The sequence below is a fragment of the Mus caroli genome, unplaced genomic scaffold (assembly GCF_900094665.2).
Source record: "Mus caroli unplaced genomic scaffold, CAROLI_EIJ_v1.1 scaffold_13773_1, whole genome shotgun sequence".
NCBI classification, from domain to species: Eukaryota; Metazoa; Chordata; class Mammalia; order Rodentia; family Muridae; genus Mus; species Mus caroli.
This window is the reverse complement of record NW_018389859.1, coordinates 29,061-36,867: the sequence shown is the minus strand read 5'-3', so window position 1 is coordinate 36,867 and position 7,807 is coordinate 29,061. Positions and strand designations below refer to the sequence as shown.

General features: G+C 39.7%; 1 pseudogene; it reads right to left on the bottom strand.

The window, feature by feature from the left end:
• Window positions 1-258: 258 nt before the first annotated feature.
• Window positions 259-3,290, bottom strand: LOC110288333 (annotated as a pseudogene).
• Between the last annotated feature and the right edge of the window lie 4,517 nt (window positions 3,291-7,807).

The following is a 7,807-nucleotide window of genomic DNA, read 5'->3' as shown; positions in this document are numbered from 1 at the left end:
CTCTGGTGTTAGCTGTTCTTGCTGTCTCTGGCTGATTCTTGTTCCTCCTGTAAGTCTGTAAGCCTATGTCAGTACTCCTGGTAGACCAGCTCTGTCTTGGCTAGACCAGTGCACAGAGGACTTTGGAACAGCCCCATCTCCTGACTGCAGACGTAGGCCTGTAGGACCATGTCCCAGTTGCTCTGGTGCTTGTGAGGCCTGTGCTCTTCTGAGTGGACCCACCTTAGGGAGTCACCAGAGAGAAAATGAGGATCTCACCTGTGTCTCTGGGTCAGGTCACACCCTGGAGGCAAGCCTTCCTCTGCAGGGAAGGTACACAGTGGGATGAGGATAAGTGAAACCGGCTGGGTGCAGATGTAGGCCCCATAGGAGTCTATAGCAGAAGCTCTGCTGCTTCTAAGGCCTGTACTCTCCTGAGTGGATGTGCCTCAAAGAGTCACAATAGAGAAAAATTCTCTCTGCCTTTCTTTTTTTTTTCAATTTTTATTAGATATATTCTTCATTTACATTTCAAATGCTATCCTGAAAATCCCCTATACCCTCGCCCCCTCCCCACCCTGCTCCCTGACCCAAGCACTCCTACTTCTTGGCCCTGGCATTCCCCTGTACTGGGCCATATAAAGCAAGAAGAAGGAAGACCAAGGTGTGGATATTTCATTCTTCCTTAGAATAGGGAACAAAATACCCACAGAAGGAGTTACAGAGACAAAGTTTGGAGCTAAGATGAAAGGATGAACCATCCAGAGACTATCCCATGAGGGGATCCATCCCATAATTAATCTGCCTTTCTACAATAATGCTCTAAAACCATGGACCATCTATGCTCATCAAGACCCGCCATTCTTGAATGATGGAATAGGCCTTCCACTAAAGAACTGCATCTAACCTCCCTTGAGAAGACCTCCCAGCATTACCAGCTACCCTACCAGGCCAACTCACTGCCCCTTGTCCCCCTGCCCCTTTCTCCCTTTGGCCCTTGGGCTGACTGAACTGCCCCAGGGGACTTCACTTTTTTCTCAGCTCTTCTGTGGTGCCCAGCAATGTCCTGCAGTACCCAAGAGTGAGANCCTGTCATNCCTGTCCTCCATGATGCNCAGGAACANCAGAATGCTCCCTNTTTACCCCTNCANACTGTGGTTCCATGGCTTCCTGCAGCCAGAATCTCATCCTGGTGGCAGAGAAAGCAAACCACAGTCCCCTTTTTCGGCCTGCACAGAGACCCAGAGCAATGGCTGGATGCAGATCCTCTCCCACCCCCTTTATCTCCCTGAAACCACTGCCTAACAACATGATATTTCAAAAGATCCCTGAAAACAAGGCTTAAAATTACATGCCTCCTGTCAGGAATAGAAAAATCCAGTCTTTAATGTAGTTACTTGGAACCAATAAGATTTACTCAAAAAGACAAAGAATGTTTCCTTTTATTTGTATTTTATCATATATTATAAGTAAATATATTCAACTCATCTCTGTCACTCCGATTTATCTCTATGACTCTCTGTGTCTCCTCTTAGTAGAAGATTTAAGTTATTAACTACCATATAAGGTCCATTCCTGCCTGCCTGCTACCATGATTCCCACCATGGTATGTCTGGAATCATACTCTGGAAATGAGAGCTCCCCGATTAAGGTATTTTGCTTGGTTTTTTTTGTTTGTTTGTTTTGTTTTGTTTTGCTTTTTGCTTTTTTATATAAGTTTTTTGGCTATGATGTCTTCTCACAGCAGTAGAAAAGAAGCCATTGAATATTTGAAAACAAAGGAATGATCCATAGAAACAGAGTAGTCAGTCATAGAGGAAGAAACTGAATGGGATTAAGTGGATCTCCTAAGGAGTAAAAAAAAAGAAAAAAAAATAGAATAGTTGTTATGTGTGACCCTTACATTATCTCTATAGTCAGAATTTCCCACAAGCTTAAACACCCCAGTGGCTAATAGCACAAATTACATTCATATTATCTGTAGGAGCACAAACATGCCAGACCCTTCTGACACCTCATAAGATAGTACAGATACCCTGGGTTGAATTTCTATGTAATTATACTTCTTTGTGTACCAGGGATAGTATTACAATGTTAAAATTTTTTTCTAAAACTATACTATGTCTAAAATTTTTGAGAATAAAATGAGTGAAAATAAACTACCTAAATCAGATACAGGTTGAAGGACTCAATTTAAATGAGTTTTCTCCCTAGCCTCCTTGCTTCTTGCAGATTGTTTATGTGCCTCAAAACTGGCAGGATTTCCCTCACTCAAATGAAGGAAGAGTGGCATAAATAATACTTGAATTGGAGTTATCAAATTCTGGACATCAGTTGAGTGTTCATACTCAATTCCAGATCTCCTGGAAGAGAAGCAAATGTTCGTAATCATTTAACTATTTCCCCAGATTTCTTCCTCAGTATATTAATCTTTGACATTTTTTTCTTACCAAAATAACTTAAGAGGTGTGTGTGTGTGTGTGTGTGTGTGTGTGTGTGTGTGTTGACAACCATGTTAAATGTTAAATGAATCCCTGCTATTACCAATGTTCTGCTTGACATAAACAGGTATTTTTAGTTGTTTTTTTCCTTATTTTTAATGAGTAATGTAAACCACTCCCTTGTTTTGATACTAAGCCCAGGTGGAAAAACAGGGAATTAGTCCATATAAAAGTTTCTCTGACTCCTATATAAAAGCATTATATTGATCTTTAAGCCCTGGCAAAGAGAAACACTCTCAGAAACTGTGCACCTGGAGACATCATAAGGAGCAATTGGGACAGCCTGTGTTCTCAATTCTGCTTCCCTGTGTGGTTTATGTCATGGCTTGTACCACTGTGGGAGGAGTACTATAATGATGTTGACAGTATGAACTTGCAACATCTTCTGTTTGCAGGTTGTTGATCTTGAGAGAAAACTGTGTGCCTGATGCACTGCCACTAGACCTTGATGGAACACCATCTGCAAAGCTGGTTGTATAATTGATCAGGTGCTGAGGAGATTTCCTTGTCTTTTGCTGATACCATGATAAATAATTGTCAATATTCTCACTTTCTCGATATGTGATGGTAACACTTTCTCCCAGAGATGCAGGAAGAGGAGTCTGGAGACTGAGTCATCTGGATGTCACATCTGGCATCTGAGATTGGAAAATTGAAGAAAATCTTCACATGATTATATCTCTCACAAGACAATTTTTTACTGAGACTGGGCAGCAATAATTACACCCAATTGAATAAATTTCCAGTGTTGTCTTCCTTACCTGTAAGCCACAGCAGCAGCAATCCCTGGAGCTGTGTGGGTAAACTCATGTTCGTACATGATCTGTGTGAGTCTGACTCCAGCACAGGGTGTGACCTTTTGTGAAGAAGTCCTCATGTCAGTGAGTTGTGATTTGAGTACATGCAACTCAGCAAAGTGTAGGAACAGCTCAGCTGACATTACATCAGTAGCTCATTACAGACCTGTGTTTCTCTTATGTCTCCAGGTGAGATGCAGTGCAGATTTATTTGTACAGAATTTGCTTCTACTTTGCTTCTACTTACAACAGAACTAATCTATGAGGTCTACCTTATTTTGATTTCTATCATGTCTTATATAGACTTTTCATTTGATGTTTTTCTTTGGGGATTTTTTGTTTGTTTGTTTGGTTGGTTGGTTGATTTTTCGAGATAGGGTTTCTCTGTGTAGCCCTGGCTATTCTGGAACTTACTTCGTAGACCAGATTGGCCTCTAACTCAGAAATCTGCCAGCCTCTACCTCCCAAGTGCTGGGATTAAAGGCATGTGCCACCATGCCCGGCTGGATCTTTTAGATATCATACTGTTCTAGGCAATACTTAACTGATTCCATTGTCCTTTTAAAGTTAGGTGTAAATGTTAACGTGGCCAGGTTCTTTGTTCTTTGTTTTTGTTTTGTTTTGTTTTCCCTGTGTTTGTTTGTGAGCCTGAATTTTATATTCAGCATTTTCCTTTACATTTACTTATGCAAAGCACCCTCAAAATTGTCCCTGTTCTCTTTTGAATTCATGGCCTTGTTTTCCATTAATTGTTTTCTATGAACTTATGTGTTTACACACACAAACACACACTTGGATGTATTCATAAATATCTCCCATAGATTCCATATAACATCAGTCATATGAAGGTTTTCTTGGCTGATCTTTTAAACATGCACAATTTCTTGGTGTACACTTCCCTACAGAGGAGTACCTCTTCTGCTGTAGGTTTTCCTTTTCCATAGTATCTTTTGTAGATGTGAGGACTCATGGGCTTTTGCACATTTTGTTTGTCACATTCATTGGTGTCCTTCTAGTCTAACTCACATTTGAGTAGTCATGTTGTCAATACTTTACAGGGATAGATTTAATTTTACTAGGATACACAACCTCACAGAAAATGCCCTGATCTTCTGACTCTTATCTTTTTTTTTATCACTTCATTTTCTTCAATGTTTCCTGAGCTTTGGGTATGGGAGTCTTTGTACTGAGCACCAAAACTCACCTTGCACCTTCTTGTTCACAGTGATTCCCAAAAGATTAACAGAATAATACTGGAAGGTGTGGTTTTTAAATAAAGAGAGAAGCTCACATAATTAACCCATCTTTTCAGGTAAGCAATCTCACTTTACTTATTTATGATAGCTCTGCTACTCAAGAATTGCTTCCATCAAGCCAGACAATGGCATATTGTTTTTTCTGCTCTTTACATATGAACACCCTTCCTGGATTAATGTGGGAATATCCCTATATCAACTGTTTTTGTGGGTCTTCAGATTATAGCAACTGACTTCTCACATTTTTTCTCTTATTTAATTGGGTATTTATTTCATTTACATTTCCAATGCTATCCCAAAAGTCCGCCACATGCTCGCCCACCCACTCAAACTTCTTGGCCCTGTCATTCACCTGTACTGAGACATATAAAGTTTTCAGGACTAATGGGCCTCTCTTACCACTGATGGCCAACTAGGTCATTTTCTAATTAATATGCAACAAGAGACAAGAGCTCCAGGGGGTTACTGGTTTTTTCATATTGTTCCACCTATAGGGTTGCAGATCCCTTTAGCTCCTTGGTTACTTTCTCTAGCTCCTCCATTGGGGGCCCTGTGATCCATCCAATAGCTGACTGTGAGCATCCACTTCTGTGTTTGCTAGGCCCTGGCATAGCCTCACAAGAGACAGCACTATCTCTGGTTCCTTCCAGCAAAATCTTGCTAGTGTATGCAATGGAGTCAGCGTTTGGAAGCTGATTATGAGATGGATTCCCTGGATATGGCAGTCTCTAGATGGTCCTTCCTTTCTACACAGCTCCAAACTATGTCTCTGTAACTCCTTCCATGGGTGTTTTGTTCCCAATTCTAAAGAGGGGAAAAGTGTCCTCACGTTGATCTTCGTTCTTCTTGAGTTTCATGTGTTTAGAAAATTGTATCTTATATCTTGGGTATCCTAAGTTTCTGGGCTAATATCCACTTATCAGTGAGTACATATTGTGTGAGTTCTTTTGTGATTGTGTTACCTCACTCAGGATGATGCCCTCCAGGTCCATCCATTTGCCTAGGAATTTCATAAATTCATTTTTTTAATAGCTGAGAAGTACTCCATTTTGTAAATGTACCATATTTTCTGTATCCATTCCTCTGTTTAGGGGCATCTAGGTTCTTTCCAGTTTCTGGCTATTATAAATAAGNCTGCTATGAACATAGTGGAGCATGTGTCCTTCTTACCAGTTAAAACATCTTCTGGATATATGCCCAGGAGAGGTATTCTGGGATCCTCCAGTAGTACTATGTCCAATTTTCTGAGAAACCACCAGACTGATTTCCAGAGTGGTTGTACAAGCTTGCAATCCCACCAACAATGGAGGAGTGTTCTTCTTTCTCCACATCCTCACCAGCATCAGCTGTCACCTGATCTTAGCCATTCTGATTGGTGTGAAGTGGAATCTCATGGATGTTTTGATTTGCATTTCCCTGATGAATAGGGATGTTAAACATTTTTTCAGGTGCTTCTGAGCCATTCGGTATTCCTCGGGTGAGAATTTTTTGTTCAGCTCTGAGCCTCATTTTTTAATGGGGTTATTTGATTTTCTGGAGTCCACATTCTTGAGTTCTTTATATATATTGGATATTAGCCCCGTATCTGATTTAGGATAGATAAAGATCCTTTCCCAAACTGTTGGTGGTCTTTTCGTCTTATTGACAGAGTCTTTTGACTTGCAGAAGCTTTGCAACTTTATGAGGTCCCATTTGTCAATTCTCAATCTTACAGCACAAGCCATTTCTGTTCTATTCAGGAATGTTTCCCCTGTACCCATATCTTCTAGGCTTTTCCCTACTTTCTCCCCTATAAGTTTCAGTGTCTCTGGTTTTATGTGGAGTTCCATAATCCATTTAGATTTGACCATAGTACAAGGAGATAGGAATGGATCAATTCGCATTCTTCTACATGTTTCCACCAGCTGTGTCAGCACCATTTGTTGAAAATGCTATCTTTTTTCCACTGGATGGTTTTAGATACTTTGTCAAAGATCAAGTGATCATAGGTGTGTGGGTTCATTTCTGGGTCTTTAATTCTGTTCCATTGGTCTACTTGTCTGTCGCTGTACCAGTACCATGCAGTTTTTATCACAATTGCTCTGTAGTACAGCTTTAGGTAAGGCATGGTGATTCCACCAGAGGTTCTTTTATCAGTGAGAAGAGTTTTTGCTATCCTAAGTTTTTTGTTATTCCATATGAATCTGCTTTTTGCCCTTTCTAATTCGGTGAGAAATTGAATTGGAATTTTGAATGGGATTGCCTTGAATCTGTAGATTGCATTTTGCAAGATAGCCATTTTTACAATATTGATCCTGCCAATCCATGAGCATGAGAGATCTTTCCATCTTCTGAGATCTTCTTTAATTTATTTCTTCAGAGACTTGAAGTTCTTATCATACAGATTTTTTACTTTCTTAGTTAGAGTCACGCCAAAGTATTTTATATTGTTTGTGACTGTTGAGATGGGTGTTGTTTCCCTAATATATTTCTCAGCCTGTTTATCCATGTGTACAGAAAGGCCATTGAATTGTTTGAGTTAATTTTATATCCAGCTACATCATTGAAGCTGTTTATCAGGCTTAGGAGTTTTCTGGTGGAATTTTTAGGGCCACTTATATATACTATCATATCATCTGCAAAAAGTGATATTTTGACTTCTTCCTTTCCAATTTGTATTCTCTTGATCACCTTTTGTTGTCTAATTGCTCTGGCTAGGAATTCAAGTACAAGGTTTAATAGGTAGGGAGAGTGTGGACAGCTTTGTCTAGTCCCTGATTTTAGTGGGATTGCTTCCACCTTCTCACCATTTACTTTGATGTTATCTACTGGTTTGCTGTAGATTGCTTTTATCATGATTAGGTATGGGCCTTGAATTCCTGATCTTTCCAAGACTTATCATGAATGGGTGTTGGATTTTGTCAAATGCTTTCTCCGCATCTAATCAGATGATCATGTGGTTTTTCTCTTTGAGTTTGTTTATATACTGGATTATGTTGATGGATTATGCTATATTGAACCATCCCTGCATCACTGAGATGAAACCTACTTGATCAGGATAGATGATTTTTTTGACGTGTTCTTGGATTCGGTTAGTGAGAATTTTATTAAGGACTTTTGCATCGAAATTCATAAGGGAAATTGGTCTGAAATTCTCTATCTTTGTTGGGTCTTTTTGTGGTTTAGGTATCAGAGTAACTGTGGCTTCATAGAATGAGTTGGGTAGAGTACCTTCTGTTTCTATTTTGTGGAATAGTTTGTGAAGAACTAGAATTACATTTTCTTTGAAGGTCTG